At 39.5% G+C, this 22,682-nt stretch overlaps 1 pseudogene; it reads right to left on the bottom strand.

The window, feature by feature from the left end:
- The window catches only part of LOC128030597 (plectin-like), a 108,598-nt pseudogene that overhangs the window by 3,021 nt on the left and 82,895 nt on the right, over positions 1 to 22,682 (bottom strand).

Below are 22,682 nucleotides of genomic sequence, written 5' to 3'. Positions count from 1 at the left end.
CGACAGCGCAACTGTTTTCAACACTGATAATAATCAGAAATGTTTCTGGAGCAGTAAATCAGAATGTGTGTCCCTGGAGCACAAAACCAGTCGTAAGTATGATGGATGTTTTTGTAGCAATAGCCAAAAATACATTTTATGGGTCAAAATTATTGATTTTTCTTTTATGCCAAAAATCAGTAGAGTATTAAGTAAAGATCATGTTTAATGAAGTTATTTTGTAAATTCCCTACCATAAATATATTAAAACAAATTTTTGATAAGTAATATGCACTGCTAAGGACTTCATTTGGACAACTATCCAGGGCATCTTTCTCAATATTTAGACTTTTTTGCAGATTTTAAAATAGTTGTATCTCAGCCAAATATTGTCCTCCTAACAAACCATACATCAATGGAAAGATTATTTATTCAGGTCACATATTAGACTGATTTCTGAGGGATCACGTGACACTGAAGCCTGGAGCAATGATGTTGAAAATACATAAAATTAATTACATTTTACAAAATACCATACATCGAAAACAGCTACTTTAAATTGCAATAATATTTCATGTATTTTTTTTTATCAAATAAATTAAACTGACAGATTTCTTTCATTTCTTTTAACCATATCCCAAAACATATCCCCAGACATAAAACATAGCAAATGCAGTCTGAAGCAGAGCTGTGAGTTTTACCTGTAGGTGAAGGAGAGTCGATGTCGGCAGAGAAATGGTCGCTCCCTAATGCTGCGATAGAGCTCCTGGGTCGAATGCACCTTTCACCAGAGAAACTTCTGCGTAGCAATGCCTATGTCAGGACAAAAATGGAGTTACTTCATAAAAATCAGTGACACATAGAAACATTTGGAGCATCTCACTATTGTATGAATGTGGTTGGTTAGTGAGCGGTTAGCTGCTGTACCTTGCGTGTCAGTGGGCTGCTGGGAGCCGAAGCGCTGCTGTATAAACTCAGGCTGGAGTTAGATCTGCTGACGGTCAGGCCTTTAGCACTGCCTCTGCGGCCCGACGCCTCGAACCCGTCCGGGGAGAGATACTTCTCCTTTATCTTCAGGTTTGTGCGTCCCTTTACTGTGTGTGCAGAAGGAATGATGCATAAAATCTTTACTCACACTACACTTGCTAAATAAGTGTTATTAATAAGCAGGAAATTAGGAGTTTACTGAAGCAAAAGTTGTAGTTAATAGTTAGTTAATAGTAAGAATTGCTCTGAAGTGCGACCCATTAGGTAATATTACAAGCTGTCAGTATATTGTTTGACCTCTGATTTCATCCACAATAAGCAGATTTTGAATTATTGTGAGATATTCACCTCTGCAGGGGTCATTCTTCACTAGAAACTCATCTAATGCCGTCCATCCACCGCCTACTCGAACCATCAGAGTGCTTCTGAGGATACGAACCATCCGCAACTGCTGAGAGTCGCCAAACTGGTGAAGATCACAGGTTTAAATGAAAAGCATCATTTGATATCATCAGGCATGCAGTCATGAATATTTAGCTGCGCTGCTGCATTTACACCTGGTATTAACATCTGATCTGAGCATGCATATACTCGTTGGTTCTGGTTTTAGTCCATTTAGCCCAGGTTTGTTTTGCATTTAAACTGCATCTCCTGTGATGAGAAAAACCAGGTATGCTTGAGCATTCTGTACTTTTTAGGATCGATTGGTTAATTTAGATGTATTTGGTCCACGTTATGTTCACATAACAGTTAAACCACACCAGAGTTTGTTTGAAAGCGGACTTCTTCTTGTTTGGATGGCAGCGTTCACATGTATACAAATGGGGAGACACAGTGGCGATCTACGTCACCTGATTATTTGTGAACAGATCACCCAAGACCAGGTGTAAATATCAGGTATTGACAGCATTATTTGTACTGAGATTAGATTTCCACTCACCCTGTAGCGATTTGAGCTAATTTGCTCCACTAGAAATCTCTTTGGACAGTTGCACTGAGAGACCTGACGACTCACCTGCAGAAGTCAGGTTTCTGTTAGTTGTCTTTTTCAGGAATACTCAATGTAGATAGAATATAGAAATTACACACACCTCCTCATTGATTTGGTCTGCATCTATCGTCTTTCTGTAAGGGTCTCGGCTTGGATGGAGGGCACTCACAAATTCATAGTAGTCAATGAATCCATCGGCGTTAACATCAAATATGTTAGCAACCGCAGTCATTTCCAGAGAGTTGGTGGGAAACTCTGTACATATGCAAAGTCAAATATTGCAAACAGTTACATAAATAAGTGACTATTTTAATATTATCAGCATGTATTGATTGGTTTTAGGATGGATATAAAGAAATCTGAAAAAGAACGAGCATATACATACTTCTATGAGTCATTTATATGTGTTTGTATGTGTGTGTGTGTGTATATATATATATATATATATATATATATATATATATATATATATATATCATAAATATACATCAAATTAAATTGTTCCAATTTCTGACACGTTCATATATGTTTTTACTTCATATGATAATAAATGTAATGTATGGAAAAGTAATACATGCACAAATATCATTTGTATAAGGGTAACCACCCAAAAAACTAAAATCAGCAAGCAAGAGTTTTAATGCTCACTAGAGGCCAGCACGCTGTCGATGAACTCCTTGTGAGTGATCCGGCCATCCTGATCTCGATCAATGCTACGGAAAACATCCAGTATCCGGGATTTGAGGTGACTTATCCACTGCATGTATCTTTTCCGCCAGATGTTGAAGTCAAAATTAGCAAACTCCTCCAGCTGCATGAGTAAAAGAGACGGTTCTTAAACAACCACATGGATTCAAACACAGACATATTCTTTTATCAAAGTTACAGAGCAGTCTTGATCACCTCTTTCAGCCTCTGCAGATGTTCCTCTAGTCTGCTCTGTCTGCCGTGGGCCAGGAGCCAGAGTTTCCTCCATTGACTCACCAGCTGACACATCACAGGTGTCTGAGGGTCCAGCTTCTCCAGTGGAAGAGGAACAGATGGCGGGGGCTTCGCTGTGCCTCTCCTCTCTATGAGTAAATACAGTCCACAGAGATTACAGCCGAAAACATGCACACAGTAATCACAGCAGCGGATCTCACAGATTCTTTACTCACTTGCCGGGGCCTTGCGACTGGGAGAAACCTGCTGCTTGGGAACCAGCTTGTGTTTACAGGATTTTGTGGCGTTTTCAATTTCTGGTACCTTCCCTTTCATCTCATCCATGAAATCCTGAAAAGGAAACAGTAGGATTACCTGACCTGAAATCTTCATCATGGTTTAGTTTTGAACTTTTTAGAGGCAAATCTGCTCAGATTTTTTAATTGTGGCTCTATGCACAACAGTGTTAATTTAGTATCATTATGACACACAGTTATAGTTTTTTTTTTATCAAGTGTTTAAATATATATTTTCTTTATTCTGTTGTGTTTGCCTGTCTGACATTTCTGAGTGTTTATCCCTGCCTGACTTTCCGTGTATTACCATGAACTGTTCTGATCCTGACGATTCTCTGCCGCCTGCCTTACTGACCCTTTGCTCTGCCCACGACTTGTCTACTGTCTGCCACATGCCCCGATTCAAGCCTGGTAATCGACCCTGTCTTTGATTGTCTCTGATATCGCTGACACTGTTGTCTGAACCCTGCCTGTTATCACTACGAGTTCTTAATAAACATTGCACATAGAGCCGAATGTCCCTGACTCCTCGTTACAGAAGACTTTGCCACCTCAGGATCCAGGGATGTTCTTCCAGTTATCCTCCGAGGTTTCTGCTCAGGCCTCCGTGCTGCTACAGAGACTCACCTCTCTCACAGAGGAACTAGTAAAGACGCTACAAACTCTCCATGTGGCCGCCCCAGCAGTGAGTTCAACACCAGCCGCCATGCTTAACACTACTGTCTCGACTCGCGCATCTCATGGCATCCGTCTCTCACTTCCGGAAAAATATGACGGCTTCCCAGGCAAGTGCAAAGGGCTTCCTAATGCAATGCTACATCTGCATCAACCAGCAACCCCTCACTTACTGAACATTCAGCCAGTGGAGAGGATGCAGGAGGAGGAGCGCAACCCTTTTGACATATCAGGCCCGCCGATCGAATATCAGGACATAGTTGAAGCCTCCAGCAAAACCAATGCTTCCAAGCTTCCACCTCATCAACCCGTTGACTGTGCCATTGACCTCATCTCAGGTTCCACTCCTCCCAAGGGCAGAATCTTTCCTCTCTCACAACCCGAGTCAGCAGCCATGAAGGAGTTTATAGAGGAGGAGTTGACCAAGGGCTTCATTAAACCATCCAAGTCACCAGCTTCAGCGGGTTTCTTCTTCGTCAAAAAGAAGGATGGAGGCCTTCAGCCTTGTATGGATTATTGTGCACTCAACGAGTGTGAAGTTCCGTTATTCGCTACCTCTGGTTCCGTCGGCCCTGGAGCAGCTCCGCAATGCCCGGTACTTCACTAAACTAGATCTACGCAGTGCCTACAACCTGATTCGCATTCGCAAGGGGGATGAGTGGAAGACGGCCTTCTCTACAACATCCGGGCACTACTAGTACCGGGTTTATGCCGTTCGGGCATGCCATCAGTCCTTCTGTGTTTCAGGCCTTCATTAACGATGTCTTTCGGGATATGCTTTACCAATGTGTGATCGTCTACATCGACGACATCTTGATATACTCCGAATCCATGGAAGCCCATGTCAAACATCTCAGAGCGGTCTTGCAGAGACTCATTCAGCATCAACTCTATGCCAAGTTAGAGAAATGCGAGTTTCACCAGACACAAATTTCCTTCCTGGGGTACAATATCAGTGCAGAGGGAGTAGCCATGGATGAGAAGGTAGAGGCGGTGTTAGATTGGCCTAGACCATCCACAATCAAGGAGCTCCAACGCGTCCTAGGGTTTGCAAACTTCTATCGATGCTTTATCAGAAATATCAGTGTGGTAGCTGCACCTCTCACCTCTCTGTTACAGGGAAAGAGCCAATGTCTCACATGGATATCTTCAAGCGAGCAGGCCTTCCAGCAACTCAAGCGACGATTCACGACCGCTCCCGTCTTGCATCATCCTAATCCAGAGCTGGAGTTTGTGGTAGAGGTGGACGAATCCAACACGGGCATTGCTGCAATCCTCTCACAACGCCACGGTAACCCACCTAAACTCTTTCCATGTGCTTTCTTCTCCCGCAAGTTAAACCCAGCTGAGAGGAATTACGGTGTTGGAGACCGGGAACTATTAGCCATGAAGGCGACCTTCGAGGAGTGGCATCAGTGGCTGGAGGGGGCTAAACTACCTTTCCTGGTACTCACCGACCATAATAACCTGGACATCAACGGCCATTGGGTCTTCTCCAACCTCTGCCCTTACCTCAACGACCCTGGTCTCATATTGCTGTAGACTTTGTGACTGACTTGCCCAGCTCCAACAGTTTCACCACCAAACTCACCATAATTGACCGCTTCTCCAAATCCTGCCGTCTGGTTCCTCTTCCCAAACTGCCCACCGCCTTTGAGACAGCGAAAGTCATTCTCCAGAATGGGTCCTTTCAAAATCATCTGGGAGATAACCCCAGTTTCATTTCGTTTAGCATTACCTGCCAGTTACCATATCTCACCCTCCTTTCATGTCTCCCTGCTTAAGCCCGCCGGTGGTCCTGGAGGAGAGAGGGACCAGGAGTGGGCCCCTGAGGAGAGTATCCCTCCCATAACCATCGATGGCGAGGAGGCATATCTGGTGTGAGCTATACTCGACTCACGGCCCCGAGGCAGGATCCTAGATACCTCATCAACTGGGAGGGATATGGCCCGGAGGAACGACAGCCACCGGAGGGCACCTTCACCGGAATACTGACATTCTTATGGACTACATTACCCAGCGGCCCCGTACCTCGGACTAATCACCGCAAGGTGTTCCTCATTCCACGCCCTATTTAAGCTGCACCCAAACACACACATAGTGCGAAGTCTTGTTTTGCCTGTCTGACATTTCTGAGCGTTTATCCCTGCCTGACTTTCCATGTATTACCTTGAACCATTCTTATCCTGATGATTCTCTGCTGCCTGCCTTACTGAGCCTTTGCTCTGCGCACGACTTGGTAATCGACCCTGTCTTTGATTGTCTCTGATATTGCTGACGCTATTGTCTGAACCCTAGCTGTTATCACAACGAGTTCTTAATAAACATTGCACATGGATCCGAATGTCCCTGACTCCTCGTTACAGTTGTTATGTTATTTTTTGTTAACTATAACTCTAATGTATATACATCTGATTGTGACAGTGCATCTCACATAAGCATTTTTGAGATTACATATTTTTTTTTTATATTTAGAAAAGTTGTTTATTGATAACTTCACTTTTTTTTTTTTTTGAGACCCTTGACACTGGAAAACAGGATACAAAAAAAAGAGCATAATTCCAAATAAGAAAAAGAAAAGGAAATGTTGGCATATAACATTTAGATAAAAAAAGCAATCAGAGCAATAATTATGAAGCTCAAAGAAGGTAAAAAAAATAGGAAGAGGACTTTCAAGATAAAGACTGACTTTGATCATATTTATATTTCTGCTTTTCTTAAACAGATGATAATTCTGTCATTTACTCAGCTGTTTGACTTTATTTTTTTTATTTTCAATTGCCATCTATTTTTGAAGTCTAATGTGAATGGATAGTAATTGGGTGTTATTACGGTGTGTTGTGTGATGAGATCTGCGGTGAGCTCGAGGTCCTCAGGCAGTGGCTCCTGCTCCTTCAGACTGAGAGTCTCTTCAGAGGAGGAGATCCAGTCCAGTAATCGCTGGATCTCTTCTCTCTCTGCCTCGAGAGCAGACAGCGTGCTCTGGATCCTCTCGGCCTGCTGCTTCGCCCACGTCTGGACCTGAGCCATGAAATCACACTCATATAACACACTCGTACCTCTACACACAGTCAGGATATACAGAGCACAGCTCAACACAACAGAGACCGCAGTGTTTTTCTGCTGTCTGATTAATAGCTTAGATTTAATTTTTTTCTAAAAATCAAGTAAACCTAACTATAATCATATAACTGGTCTCACCTCTTCGTAGCGAGTCTTTGTGATGTTGATCCATGATTTGATGGTGATGACAGAGTCTGGATGGCAGGAGGACAGGATCTCCTCGCCCAGTCTGTGAATGTTCTCCAGCTCCGTCTGCTGAGCGTTCAAGGAGCTCATCGACTCCTACAGATCACAAAGACACTAATATGAATCTCATGTGATTCATGTGAAACTCATGACGGCAATTTAAACTAAACAATGATTTTAATATTAGAAATCTAAACAATAAAATTATTTTTAAAAAGGTATGTTTTAAGACCCTTTTTTTAAAAAAAACATGTCCTCTGTACCTGGTGACAGGTGTGAAATGCCAGAAGAGCCTGCTCTTCCTCAGGCAGCACTCCATACTTCAGGACCCTCTCAACATCCGAAAGATGATCCAGGAACGAGTGAACCATCCCATCGAACTCCTCCGCCTGAGAACAAATGTGTTGGGATTATCAAATATGTCTGAATCTACCTCACAAACATTCATCACCATCAAGGAAAAAAGACATACAGTACAGTGTTATTTTGGAATTATTATACTTCTGGAATTAATCAATTGAATTTTTGTTTTGGTTTACGTTTTCATTTTCATTTTAGTTAGAAATAGTATATTTTGTGTTTTAGTAGATTTATATAAAAAATTATTTTATAATGTCTATAATTTATAATTTTATTATGATTTTATTAATTTTAGTATTACAACTTAAATTAAAAGATACATTTTGTCTTCATGATTAGCTGAAAAAAAAAATTATATTTAATTTCTATTTTATTCTATTTTAGTGCAGCAATATGTTTTTATTATCAAATATTTATGTACAATGTGACTTGTAAGGGGGAAAACATGTACAGTGATATTTTAGCATTACCAAACTTATTTTTTTGTGTGTTTTCAATTTAATTGTAGTAAAATCTTAGTCATTTGTGTGTTTTAGTAATTTTTAGTGCTGTCAAAATTAGCGCGTTAACGCATTCGATTAATTTGAAATATTTAACGCGTTAAAAAAAAATAACGCAATTAACGCGGTTGCAGTTTTTTTTTTATTTCCAGTTGTGGCCTATGTGTGTTCAACGTGCAAAGAAATATGGATAAGACCAAGGAAGGACTTTTAGACGGAAAGTTTCAGTATAAAACTCTTCAGTCTGCCACAAGAAACATTACTCTTCATTCAGTCTGCCACAAGAAACATTACTCTTCATTTAGTCTGCCACAAGAAACAGCAACATTAAAATCATGAACTCAAATGTCATTGTTTAAAAAAACAAAAAAAACAATGACTGTAACAGTGCGTAAATCAGACCTTTCTGTAACGCTAACGTTAATAAGCTTAAACGAAAATAACATAATAATTGTGTAGCGGAGTATTTTTTGTACACAGTGCCGCGAACTGTCAATCACTCCTGTGCGCGTGCATCACTGTCCTCCTCAGCTGCAGCAACTTGCGCTCTCTCTCTTCATCAAGCTTTAAAACAAAAAGGGGACAAAAAGATCATATTGTCTTTGTGCATAGGCTATAGATTAATTAGATAAATGAATATCTAAATTTGTGCCTTGCCGGCGTCTACGGTATTTTTTTAGAACTTAGAAAAAAGATGCTGCAGCCAATGAGCAGCCAGCGGGGGCTGCAGGACGACTCAACCTCCACAGACAGTTTTTAATGTTTATCAGACAATAAATACTCACGATTTTGCTTTAGTATAACTCACAACGAGTTTCACACACCTTCTCCGGCCACGTTGAGTTGTTGACACTTAACAGTGGGAAAAGCGACACATGCGCTATTCACTTGTATAATTTAAGGGTGAATGGGTAATGTAGTTTCTGCTCTGGGTGGGATGAATTAGGAAGCTTGCATTGTGAAGGGCGCTCTGAAAATCGGCAGTGCAGGTAAAAGATTAAAACCTCTATTAAAACAGATGTCCAAATGAGCGTACCGCTTACAAGCACGTTCTGGGCGCATGGAGAGGTGGCGGTACGCTCAAGAGCTATATTTGGAAGTGGCGGTACCAGTGCGTACTGGCCCACTTAAAGCACTGGCAATGACTATACTTTGGATTTTTTTTGCAGTCCACTTAGAATTCAACATGGAAATCATTTTTGTTTTTTATTGGCATTGATTGTTTTGAAATTCAAATGGTACTTACATGCCTGTGTTTTTATTTCTGTAATAAATATGGCTTTCAAGCCAACAGTTAATTTGGAGGATATTGATGGTTTATTGCAGGTATGTTGTTTACATGAGAAAATCTGTGTTACAAGTTAAACAAAAATTCCAATAAACAATCATATTTTGAATTTAAATAGTTTCTTTGTCTTGAGTTTACATTAATTATTTACATTTTACATTTACATATCCAAAAAGTTTCAGTCTTTTAATTGCGATTAATCGCGATTAATCGCGATTAATTTAAAAAAATTGTGCGATTAATTAGTTAATTTTTTTTAATCGATTGACAGCACTAGTAATTTTATTATTTTAAAAATGTATTTAATTAATTTATATTTCAGTTTTAGTACTTCAACTTAAACTAAAAGAAAAGTAGAAATTTTGCCTACACTACTAACAGAAATTAAATAAGTTATTTATATTCTGTTTTATTTCTATAGTGTACGATATGTCTGAATGTACAAAAACTGAATGTTATTTTAGTATTACCATACTTTGTATTTCTCAATATTTTGAATTTGTTTATATTTTCACATTTTACATTTTCATTTTAATTGTAGTTAAAGTTTTAGTAATCTTTTTCAGTGTAGTAATCTGTTTTAGTTGTTTTTATAAATATATATTTTTTAAATATGTATTTTAATCATTTTTATTTTAGTTTTAGACATTTTAGTAGACATTCTTCAATTTAAACAAACAAAAAAAAAAAAAAAAGAAACTTTGCCTTTGCAGCTAACAACTTAATAAGTTTCAGTAGTGAGCAATATGTTGGGATTCAATATATATATATATATATATATATATATATATATATATATATATATATATATATATATATATATGTTAGAAAAATGTATCACTATCAGTACTATCAGTTACTTTAGTATAATATACTTCATATTAATAAATAATTAATTAATTATTAATTAATTATTAATAATTTAGTATTTAATATAATAAAAATTTTACCTTTGCAACTATCTACAATAAAATTAATGAAATTAATAAAAATTATATTTGATTTAATTTCTGTTAAAATTTGTTTTATTTCAATGAATGTATCTTTTTCAGTGTAGTAATCTGTTTTAGTTGTTTTTATAAATATATATTTTTTAAATATGTATTTTAATCATTTTTATTTTAGTTTTAGACATTTTAGTAGACATTCTTCAATTTAAACAAAAAAAAAAAAAAAAAAAAGAAACTTTGCCTTTGCAGCTAACAACTTAATAAGTTTCGGTAGTGAGCAATATGTTGGGATTCAAAAAAAAAAAAAAAAAAAAAAAAAAAAAAAAATATATATATATATATATATATATATATATATATATATATATATATATATGTTATAAAAATGTATCACTATCAGTACTATCAGTTACTTTAGTATAATATACTTCATATTAATTAATAATTAATTAATTATTAATTAATTATTAATAATTTAGTATTTAATATAATAAAAATTTTACCTTTGCAACTATCTGCAATAAAATTAATAAAATTAATAAAAATTATATTTGATTTAATTTCTATTAAAATTTGTTTTATTTCAATGAATGTACATTTAAAAAGCATAGATTTAGTTTGACAGTAACAACACTACAGTACCCTGAATGTGTTTGGTTAAAGTGTCAGGGGAATGTATGACTGTAATGTAAATGTGTGTGTCCTCTCGGGGTGTGTGCTGGCACCTGCTGCAGCGCGGCTTCTAGTCGAGTCTGTCTGGACACAGAGAGTTTACACACAGCCTCCCAGCGGCTCTCCAGCTCCTCCATCTGCTCCTGCAGCCAGTGTGCATTGGCCGTGCTGCTCCGCGTCAGATCCCTGACCGAGCGCTTCAGTGTGCGGATACAGCTGGCACGCTTCCCGAGCTCCCGCTGGAACACCTGCGCATCAGAGGAGGAGCAGAGCTCACCTGCAGCAGCTCAAACACTCAGAGTCAGTATATGCTGAGACGTGCTGTACCTTGTGCTTGTCCATCAGATTGTTGACCAGCTCTTTTTCCCCACAGACAGGCACATCTTCAGCCAGCTGTGGCTCGGCTCTGTACAGCCAGTCATTAAGAGCCTGCAGAGCGTCAGTGAATCTGCCTGAAAACAGCAGAGCCTCTTCCAGCTTGTGCTGCCTTGGGACAGAAGAGCAGAGTTCAGAGCTCAGAAACAGACTCACAGCACACTACACAGCTCCGGTCTGCTCACCTCTCGCTGGATTTGCCGCTGATGGTGTCCCACGAGTCTCTGAGCTCAGACACCATGTTCTCCAGGTGCTGCGTGTCTTCAGGACTCTGGGCTTTCTCCTGCAGCGAGCGGCCACTCTTCAGACAGGCCTCGTACATCGGCCGCTTCGAGCGGAGCAGCTTCTGGAACTCCTGAAAACACACAAATCCACTCACAATTCTTACTTTTTTCCTCCCAGTTCTGAGTTTATATCTCACACTTTGGACTTTGTTCTCACAGTTGTTGCAATTGTGCATTCTGATTTACATTATGCAATTCATTTTTTTTTTTTTTTTTTTTTTTGCAAGTTTATGTTTCACACTTTAGATTTTTTTTTCTTTCATGGAATTATAAGTTGACATTGTGCAATTCTAAATTTATATCTTACAATTCTGACATTTATTTCCCCCAACTTTTATATAGTTTATATCTCACAAAATACATACTAAGTATATAACTTTTTTCCAACACACAGATGCTTCCAAAACTACACTGTAGAAATGACTTTCAGAGATAAAATTATTGGAGTATGTGACTATAAAATACTATTTCAGTCTTTCTACTTCAAAATTGTATGTTAACAAATTCAGTTTAATGTAGAGAAGTGCTAATTCAAAGTCAATCATTTTTATAGTGTACTAAGACTTTTTTTAAACACAATTTAAGATATCTCAAAGAAAACCAATGTTTGTTGGAAATTATTTGCAGTGTCAATGCAGTGCTGGTCTAAAGGGCAAACCGTCTCCTGAGCCGAAACCCTCTCACATTAGCCTCAGAGTCCTCACCGAGTCTGAGATGTGAAGTACCTTCTGTTCAGTGAGCTGTTGTTTGATCTCTTCCTGTGACACAGAGATCTCTTTGTGTGTGTCCAGCGTCTGTTCAACCTCCGTCATCCAGTCCACCAGCAAGTGCCATGATTCACTGAACTGTGGAGGTCAAAAGCACAGGCCTTAAGAATTTGCCAAGTGATTTCCTGGAAACAGGTCTTTCTGTCAGTGTTGCGTTCATATGAGAAGTCCATACCTGTTTAGCATGTCTTTTGACGTCCTCGAGTGTTTTCCCCCGGTCTGCGGTGTGCTGGAGGAGTTTCTTGTATCGGTCCTGGACGGTCATGATCAGGTTCTGCACCACATCGCAGTCTTCCTTCCTGCTGAGCTCCGACAGACGTGTGGCAGCGGTCTCCACGCTCGTCTTCCTCTCTCCGTAAGACTGCACCTCACCTACCAGCACCTAGAGACAGAACGACTGGATCACACAGACACTCACAGCAGCACACACACACACACACACACACACACACACACGCACGTACCCTGTGCTCCTGAAGCTGAGCGCAGACGGTGTCCAGGATGAAGCTGGGCACAGACAGAGTGTTTATGGTCTCCTCACACTTGGCCATTTTAGTCAGCAGGTCCTGGACATTACTGTTAAACTCCTTTGCAAGACCAAGACCCTCTGTTAACTTTGCCTAAAAAAATCAAGGATATTATAGTTGACTAAACTAAGACCATAAAAATATTTTTGTTACTTGGCATAAAATAAAATTTACCTGAAATAAAACTATGAAATAAATAAATAAAATAACTTACCCAAGCAACATTTCTCATTTTTATTAAACCTGATGTACTAAAATAAATAAATACTTAAACATTTAAAAACAACTGGGGGAAAAACAAACACACACGCACGCACACACACACACACACACACACACACGCACACACACACACACACACACACACACACACACACACACACACACACACACTCTCTTTCCAAGCAATTGCATATCATAACATAAAGCTGTAAATCTAAATTAATAAAAAATAATAATTACACAATTTAGATAATAAAAAGTAATTTAGGTAATTTAATTTAATCTGTCTCTCTTTCTCTCTCTCTCTCTCTCTCTCTCTCTCTCTCTCTCTCTCTCTCTCTCTCTCTCTCTATATATATATATATATATATATATATACTTTAAACGTTAATAGAAAAGTATTTTAGTTTTTTTTTTTTTTTTTTTTTAGCCAGTAGAAATAAATATTTTAATCGTTTTACTTTTAGAAGTGTTAGCCGATCATCATAGTCATACTTTTGGAGTAAATAACATTTTTACTTTCTTTGGTTACACTTTGTAATAAAGTTCCATTTGTTAACATTAGTTGACTTCATAAGCTATCATGAACTATCAATGAAAAGTATGTATATTTATATATAATTTAATGGACCTGGGCTGGCAGGAACTGTGTTTTTATTAACTAACATTAATATAAGTAACAAAGATGAATAAATACTATAACAAAAGTATTGCTAATTGGTAAGTGAATGTCTTAACTGACATTAACTACTAGGTTGTTATTGTGAAGTGTTACTCTTCTTTTTAATTATGAATACAGTAAACAATAATGTATATGTAAAAATGCTATTAAATTCAAGTAAATTAAACTGTTCAAACTGTATGCAATACTATGTTGTAAACCTGTAGATATACAGTAGGTGGCTATACTTATGCATCACCTTTCTTTCTTGTATTTTCGCGTAGACAGCGCTCCACTTCTGCTCCAGCATGTATAAGCTATGCTCCGTGCTGGAGCCCCGGGCCACTTCACTGCCCTCCAGCATCCTGAGGATGGCGTTGCGCACATTTGTGTAGGCGTGCATTTTAGAATCCATCTCATTACACAACTCCTGCAGCGCGGGAAACAAGTCAGACTTCAGTGTAAGATTGTGTTTTATAAACAGAGTTTGCAGGGTTAAGACTCCAAATGTTCAGCATGCAGAACTAAAGTCCTCATACCAAATGAGCGCTCAGTCTCTCGCTGGCAGAGTCTGGCATTCCCCACACCGTCTTACTGGATGACAGCCTCAGGTCTGTGTGTTCCAGCCACTGCAGGAGATCCTGGATCTCCATGGTCACATCCTGAACCTGAAACCCAGTTATAAAATACACCACAGGATTTTCAGCACAGTTAAGGATCATGTTTTTTGAAGAAAGGGGAATGGAGACATAAGCACAATGGGACTGAAACTTGAATTCTGTAATCTCTTGTATTTGCTGGTCACCTGACTGAGGTTATTTTCCAGCTCTAGCTGTCTGCGCTCTGTCTCACAGCGCACAAATTCCCAGCGTTCGTTCAGCTGTTCCAGACGAGTCTGCAGGACATGTGAACTTTCTCCCGCTCCAGACTCCATCAGGTTTCTGCCAGCCAGGTTCAGAGAGTCTACCGTGTGCACATGGGACATCACATCATTCCACAGAACCTAAATGCACAAAACAAAGCACTTTTGTAAGCAGCAAGCAGATGCTGGCATATAGGGCTTAATTTGTTTTATTAATGAATGCTGGCTAGCTGATGACTTTAATCTTTGTTATTCTATGACCATATAGGTAAACATGATTTCACCAAGTATAATGTGTTTCTGGATCAGCATCCTTGTCGGAAATGTCAGTTTTAGTCTTTCAACCAGGGTTACATGCTTCTTCTGTACCTTTGCTATTCAGCTATCATTTCCCTCAGATATTAGGGATAAGATATGGGTAGGGATAGGGTAAGGTCTATGCTTTTGGACAGTAATGTTGTTCCAGGATTAACAAAAGATGCTGATCCAGGAATATGTCTTACGTGGCTCTTTCACTTTCTATTTCTAAAAGTAGTAGCCACTATCCCAGCTAGCAAAACATGTTTTAAGAATGTTGTCATTTAGTTAGGAAAACATCCAGTTTTGCCTTAATAAACTCCTCATTTGCTGCTTTTTAGTAGTTTGTAAGGTAGTTGTTCAGTTTAGGTATGTGTATTTTTTATAATTTTTTCTTGGTTATGCGAACGTTGCTTGCAAGCATTATGGGAATGTTATTTTTGTATGTTCTCTGGACATTTTGAAACAAGTAGGAACATAAAATGCTAGATAAACATCCATCTAAAAGGTTCCTGAAATGAAACATTCCATGAGTTTTTGTACTTGGAACTGTTGTGGGATTTTTGCTCATAACTTTGAGAGAACCTTTCCAGAACGAACCGAGAACATTCCTTGTTAGTTGGGATAGAGTAAATACCATGCAGCATTCAGTAAGTATCGTGTTTCTAACTAGTCAAACTAAGTCAAACTAGTGCTTCACTGGAAACAAGCATAAATCATTGTGAAAGTGAGGACACGACATTGGCGCAAGAATGTGCACATAAAACATGCCTAAGACAACTTGGAGTTTGAGTTTGTACCTTGTGCTTGGCTAGCTCTATCTCACAGGTCTGCAGGTCAATGCTGATTGGCTGAAAGGCCTGCAGTAGGTCAGCTGTGTGGGAGAGCCAGGCGTGCAACTCATCAAGCGTGTTCTGGAACTGACCCAAGCCCAGCAGTGCACACTCCAACTGGTGCTGCTCGAAAATACAGGGCTCTCATTGAAGTACCATTCTGATGAAACAGTATATATTTATTTCCATTTAGCTGAGATTTTACCTGTCTGCTGACAGTCTCTGATTCCAAGTTGTCCCATCGCTGGCGGAAGTCACCCAGTGGAGAGATGGACCCAGGCCGCTCGGTGCCCGGGGAGAGACGACACACAAAGCGATGGTTTAGACTCTCAATCTCAATCTTCTTCTGATAGAGCTCTCGCTTAAATTCCTGAAAGAGAGGTGATGATGGCATGACCATAAAAGCTCTGATGAAATCTGATTGTGAGAATTCAGTTTTCAGTTTCCAAGGTAAGTTGTAAGTGTGATCTAACCTTCAGGTCACACAGCTGCTCTTTAACTGATCCCAGGTCAGATCCCACTGAGAACTCCTCGGTGGATTTCAGCTCTGCAGACTTCAGCCACTCAAAGAGTCCCTTCAAGAGAAGGACTTATTTTTAAACATTTGTAATATTCTCTTGACCCATCCTACAGTACATATGAATACAGTTTCTTGCATGGTCTCATAAAGTCAGTGCAACCAGCAAGAGATTTCATTGAATTTAATCCAAATTCTCTACAGCTAGTGTTGGCCTCTCACAGAAGGGCAGCCAAAAGCCCTGCCAATTGGCAGGAAACTGGCCAGTCTGTGAGAGACTCATCACTACAACCTCACAGAGGCATGCATATTGAAATACTACAACACTAACATCACTGGATGAGACAAGAGACGACCGCCCCTTAAAAAGTGAAAGTGAAGTGACATTCAGCCAAGTATGGTGACCCATACTCAGAATTTGTGCTCTGCATTTAACCCATCCGAAATGCACACACACAGAGCAGTGAACACACAATACCTTACTTAACGTAAGGTACTTACTTAAGGTAACGATTGAAAATTAGTAAGCCCTATAGTATGCATAGCATTGTATATAATAGACCAATTGTGGTTTGCGAGAAATACAGATCTACAACGAACAATAAAAGCAATGTAAATACTTCTGCATATAATTTATGAGGACTGTAGAGAGCACAGTATGGGGAAAAAACCTGGACATTTTAAGTTATTTAGAAACCCCAGCCACGGCGTCCATTAAAAAGAGGATTTCATCCTACATTTGGAATTTTTGAAAGGAAATGAGGTCTGTTTCTTGTGGCTAACTCACCTGCATACTGTCCTGGTAATGAAGAGCCATTCGCAAACATTCTTCTAACTTTCTGTTGCACTCTGTCCAGATCTTACTGAGATTGTTCCATGTGCCATAAAGCTGCGGAGAAAGACCACTGGATAGTGAAATATAAACAATTAAGTGCATTATGTAATCCTACAGCAGTTTCTAGGGGGGTTAGTCTGATTTCAATTTTAAATACAAACCTCGTCCAAACTTTTGGTGACCTCTGGTTTGTCTGTGTCACCACAAGCTGACATGAGTTCCATTCCCAGAATTCCCAGTGTGTCCAGGTCACCTTGCAGAGAATCAATGTCCTCCCTGAGTGTCTGAGAAGGCAGGATAAGAGAGTTCGGATGGTGTGAGGCAAAGAGTTGATTCAAAACTTTCAGGACGCAATGAGGAAATATCCTTAAATAACCTTGCTGAAAGACCAAAACCAGGCAATGCGCATATGTTCTGTTTTGGACGCTAGTCCCCAGCATACTAAAGCAAAGCTAGTAAGATTACTCTGGTCAACCAGCCTCACAAGTATTTTCAGCATTTCTGGTTCACCAGCTAGAATAGCAATAAACCAGCCAGTCTGGACCAGCATAGAGCAGGGAAATAATGACAACAGTATCATGTTTGCATCCTACCTGCATGGTCTCCAGGCTCTGTCGGATGGTTTCTGAATCTGATCGACTGGAGTTGAGGTCCAGAACAGCCTGCTGGGCATCATTCAGTCCAGCTGTCGTGTCACTCACTTCATTCCAGAACCTGACTGCCAGATCCAGGAGATTAAGAAGCCACTTCTCCTTCTCTTGAGCTTGCCTTTGAGCCTCCTCCCAGCGGCTTGATAGACTGCAAACCCGCTCTTGAATAGCTGAAATGACCAAGATCATAACAGACAGACAATGCTTTTGAAACAAAGTGCTTATGACATGTTTTGTCATGTAATGCTGTATGTGCCAGGAGATGCATGTGATACATAAAGTGCTTGAGGTACCTGTGCCAATGGAACTGTCCCCAAGAGCCCCTGTGTTGGTCATGAGCTCCTGGGCCTGTGTTCTCACACTGCTAAGGTCCAGATCCATTTTGGAGAGCTCAGACAAAGTGTGCTTGTTGTCCTGTAGCTGCTCCTGAATTCTTGGGGTGAGGCCTTGAAGAGCTGTTGAGGCCTGCAGGTGACTACACAGACGCTCCAGTCTCTCTCCAATCAGAGTCATCCTCTCATTCAGCTGACATGGACATACAGAGTGTCAGGAGCGAACTAGCATTTATGCAGCCAAATTGTTACAATAATGTCTTTCTATTCCACTTTAGCAAAACATATGGCTTCTTTGAAAACAATTTATATCAGTATAAGGTGGCGTTGCTGTAGCTCAGTTGAGCATGGCATTAGCAACACCAAGTTCATGAGTTTGAATCCCTGGAAAGGTATAAACTGATAAATGTTATTCAAAAAGCTTTTAACAACAGGTTAATTTTTTAATCCTTTACAAATGTTTGGTACAGTAATCTCATCCTCTGGTTCTTCCCTTCTCATACCATAGGGTTCTAGGACACTCATTAGAAGTAGGTCCTCTCTGTGACTTATTCAAGTTCAAGAACATCTGATTTACAGCTAGAAACCATGTTAAGCGAAACTACAGCTGCATTCTCCAGTATGTATTGTGGAGAAAGGTCTTTTCTGTCTTGCAAAATAATGCTCAGAAGGCAGAGTTTCAGACGTCAAAATGATACCTTATTGCAAGAAGACAATAAAGCTGAGATGTCTGCATAACATCTGACCATCTCAGTCTCAGCTCAGTTTTATACAGTTTACAATGATTTTATTGTAGGTGTTTTCCTCCCAATACTCTTGTTCTCTGTGTAAGGGTTGTAGACTGCCAACTAGCCTATGTCAAAACATATCACAAAGTGATTATTTGGAGTATTTGACCAATCATTTTTATCCAAAGAACACGCAGAAGGCCATGTGGCTCAAAAAAAGAGCAACTTAGTATCAGTAAATAGCTAAAATCTCAAGCTATAATCCCATTCTTTCCTGTGTGACTTCTCTCACAGTCATGTTGGCCATGAGGCCTTCAAAACACATCTGGCTTTCACAGTATTTAAACTACTTCTACAGTACTTCTATATTTCAATAGGATAAACTAAATATTTGATCATATGCACCAGGAATCAGCATTGAATCTACATGTGTGTCACCTGTGTATAGCGGGGCAGAGACTCCTCCAGTACTCCAGCAGCTTCTCGAACCCTGTCTCTGATTGCCAGGTGCTGCTCTTCAGTGTCCCTAGCTTTCTGGCAGAACTCCTGTCCCTGAGCTGCATTCAGGTCTGATAGACGCCGGGCCAGCATGATCAGTCGTGCTATCAGCGGCTTATGCTCTGCTATGGACTCCCTGATGCCCTGTTTAGAAGTAATGGAGCCCCATGATCAAACATTGGTTGGTTGCACTTTATTTTACAGTACGTGTACTAACATGTACTTATAGTGTACTTACAGTGTATTTATCTAAGAAAGTTCTGGTAATACTAGGTAACTACATGGTGTAGGATTAGGTTTAGGGGTAGGTTCAGGGTTAGTACCTAGTTATTGTAATTACTATAATAAGTACATAGTATGTACATGAGGAACAGGACTGTAAAATAAAGTGCTACCCATTGGTTTATATATTACTTTACATGAAACTACTAATTAAGTCTAATGATTGCATTATAAAGTTAAATAATTTTCCTATGAACTGTGTCCATTAAGATACTGAACATAGTCAGATGGTTATTCAGTTTTTGAGTGAATACTGTATACTACACAACAATTATTAACAATTATTAACAATTTCTCTGAAGAAGCAGGTTGTTTAGTACCTGTAAGAGGTCCTGTTGTTCTCGGAAAGCCTCGTAGCTGATGGTGTTCAGTGTAAACTGACCAATAAGGGCTTTGGTTTCTTGTAACCATGGTAACACCTCAGCATAGCCCTCTGAGAACTGAGACAAGAGCGACTGAGCATGCTCCAGCTGAAGCACGACATGCGAATTAGTAGCAGTAGTGACCTGACACTGCTCCTGTAAGGTGTCTATAGAAGACTTTGTAGGAAAAAAAGATATTAGTAATATGTTGGTTCTTGTCTAGGTTCTTATGCCAAAATATTAAAAAAGGTACTAAGAATGAACGTAGCTTACCTGGAGTCTCAGTGTCTCCCCATCCTCAGTGTACGTTTGCAGGAGTTCCAAAATCTTGACCATTTTCTCAATGTTAAACTTGTGCTGCAGAATCTCTACAGCAAGTATCTGCAGAAAAACAGACATTATTTGAACCATTTTGAAGCTTTTTACAGCATTTGTAGTACAGGTGCTTCTCGATAAATTAGAATGTCGAGGGAAAGTTCATTTCAGTGATTCAACTCAAATTGTGAAACTCCTGTATTAAATTCAATGCACACAGACTGAAGAAGTTTTAATCTATGGTACTTTTAATTGTGATGATTTGGGCTCATATTTAGCAAAAACCCACCAATTCACATCTGAACAAATTAGAATACTTCATAAAACCAATAAAAAACATTTAGCGAATTGTTGGCCTTCTAGAAAGTATGTTCATTTACTGTACATGTACTCAATACTTGGTAGGGGCTCCATTTGCTTTTGGCAGTGAGGGTAGGTGCCAAATTCTGCTGGAAAATGAAATCAGCATCTTCAAAAAGCTGGTCACCAAAAGGAAGCATGGAGTGCTCCAAGATTTATTGGTAAAGGGGTGCAGTGACTTTTGTTTTCAAAAACAATGGACCAACCCTAGCAGATAACATTGCACCCCAAATCATCACAGACTGTGGAAACTTAACACTGGGCTTCAAGCAAATTGGGCTATGAGCTTCTCAACCCTTTCTCCAGAATCTAGGAGCTTGGTTTCCAAATGAAATACAAAACTTACTATCATAAATATGGCCCTTACTTACTATATATAATATACTATACTATAGCCCAATGGCAACAGTCTATTTTTTCTTCTGCTTAGCCCAGGAAAGATGTCTCTGACATTGTCTGTGGTACAGGAGTGGCTTAACAAGAGAAATACAACAACTGTAGCCAAATTCCTTGACACTTCTGTGTGGTGGCTCTAGATGCCTTGACCCCAGTCTCAGTGCAATCCTTGTGAGATTCGCTAAAATTCTTGAATCCGGTTTGCTTGACAATCCTCACAAGGCTGTGGTTCTCTCGTTCATTGTGCATCTTTTTCTTTCACACTTTTTAGTCCCACTCAACTTTCTGTTAACATGCTTGGATACAGCACTCTGTGAACAGGCAGCTTATTGGCAATTACTTTTTGTGACATACAAACCTTGTGAAAAGTGTCAATGATTGTCAGAGACTATTTTGAAGGCTCAGGAAAACTTTGCAGGTGTTTTGAGTTGATTAGCTGATTGGTATGCCATCATATTCTAATTTGTTGAGATCGTGAATTGGTGGGTTTTTGTTAAATTTAAGCCAAAATCATCAAAATTAAAAGAACCAAAGACTTAGACTATTTCAGTCTGTGTGCACTGAATTTATTTAATACATACATTTCACATTTGAGTTGAATTACTGAAATGAACTTTTCTTCAACATTTTAATTTATTGAGAAGCACCTGTATATATAGATATGCAGAGAAACTCTTTGTGAATGTGCAAAAACTCACTTTCTGCTCATTGAGCTGGGATGTAATGACATCTTGGTCCAGATTAATGGCTCTGAGCTCCTCTAATGCCAGTGAGGTGTCTCTAAACCAAGCCAACTCTTTCTCAACAGCCTGTTCCAGCTGATTAAATGCAAACAGGGTGATGGGTAAGTAAGCATTTAGCAGCGGCTTTTATCCAAATTACTTAGAGTACATTTCAAGCAAACTGATTTAGATGCCTTGCTTAGGGAACAGCAGCTTTCTGGTTGCCAGCTCTTATCTTTAAACCACTACATCACAGTTTTCCAGAATTATATTCTGTGTATGACAATTACCCATCTGTTTTTTACCTTCTGCCTCTCCGAAGAACACAAAACTGCATCCCCAGTCTCAGTCTGGGCAGCAGGAGCCAGCAGCTCTCTCTCAATGCGCCCAAGCCATAGGTGGAGGTCTTCTTGACTGGAGGTACATCGACTAGATGCTTCCAAAGCCTGTTCCAGCCTCTGCAGGACATCAGCACTACCCAGACTCATCACTGAGTACCGGATACGCAGACTGTCCACCCGCTCCTGCACCAGCTGGGTTTCCTCCTCTTTAGATTAACATGCAAAAGACCAAAACATGTTTCGTGCTCTTGTGTGGTAATGTGCATGGTTTAGTGCATTCAAAGAAATAAATTGGGAGGAAACACCACCTGAAATCTTTTCCATGAGGTCATGAGCACATTGCTGGAGTATCCCCAGGTCGACACTCTTAGCTTTTATCTCTTCCATGACTGCCTAAAATGTGATAAAGAAATGCAAAATTTTCTTTCACACTGAAATATTGTAGTCTGCAAATTTATTAATGGAAAACAAAAGTGTTTTGTTAACCTTGGCCTGTAATGCAGCTTCTTGTAGATGGAGCATCCCTCTCTCTGCAGCGCGGAGCTCAGCTAAGTCCTGATCCACAGATATCAGCCATTGCTGAAGTCTGTCTGTCCTCTCCTGGAATAGCTGAGCTCTTGGCAGAATGTCCTCCAGAATCTTGTGTCT

The sequence above is a fragment of the Carassius gibelio genome, chromosome A16, assembly GCF_023724105.1.
Source record: "Carassius gibelio isolate Cgi1373 ecotype wild population from Czech Republic chromosome A16, carGib1.2-hapl.c, whole genome shotgun sequence".
NCBI lineage: Eukaryota > Metazoa > Chordata > Actinopteri > Cypriniformes > Cyprinidae > Carassius > Carassius gibelio.
Note: the sequence above shows the minus strand (reverse complement) of the source record. Positions and strands in the feature narration are given on the sequence as shown.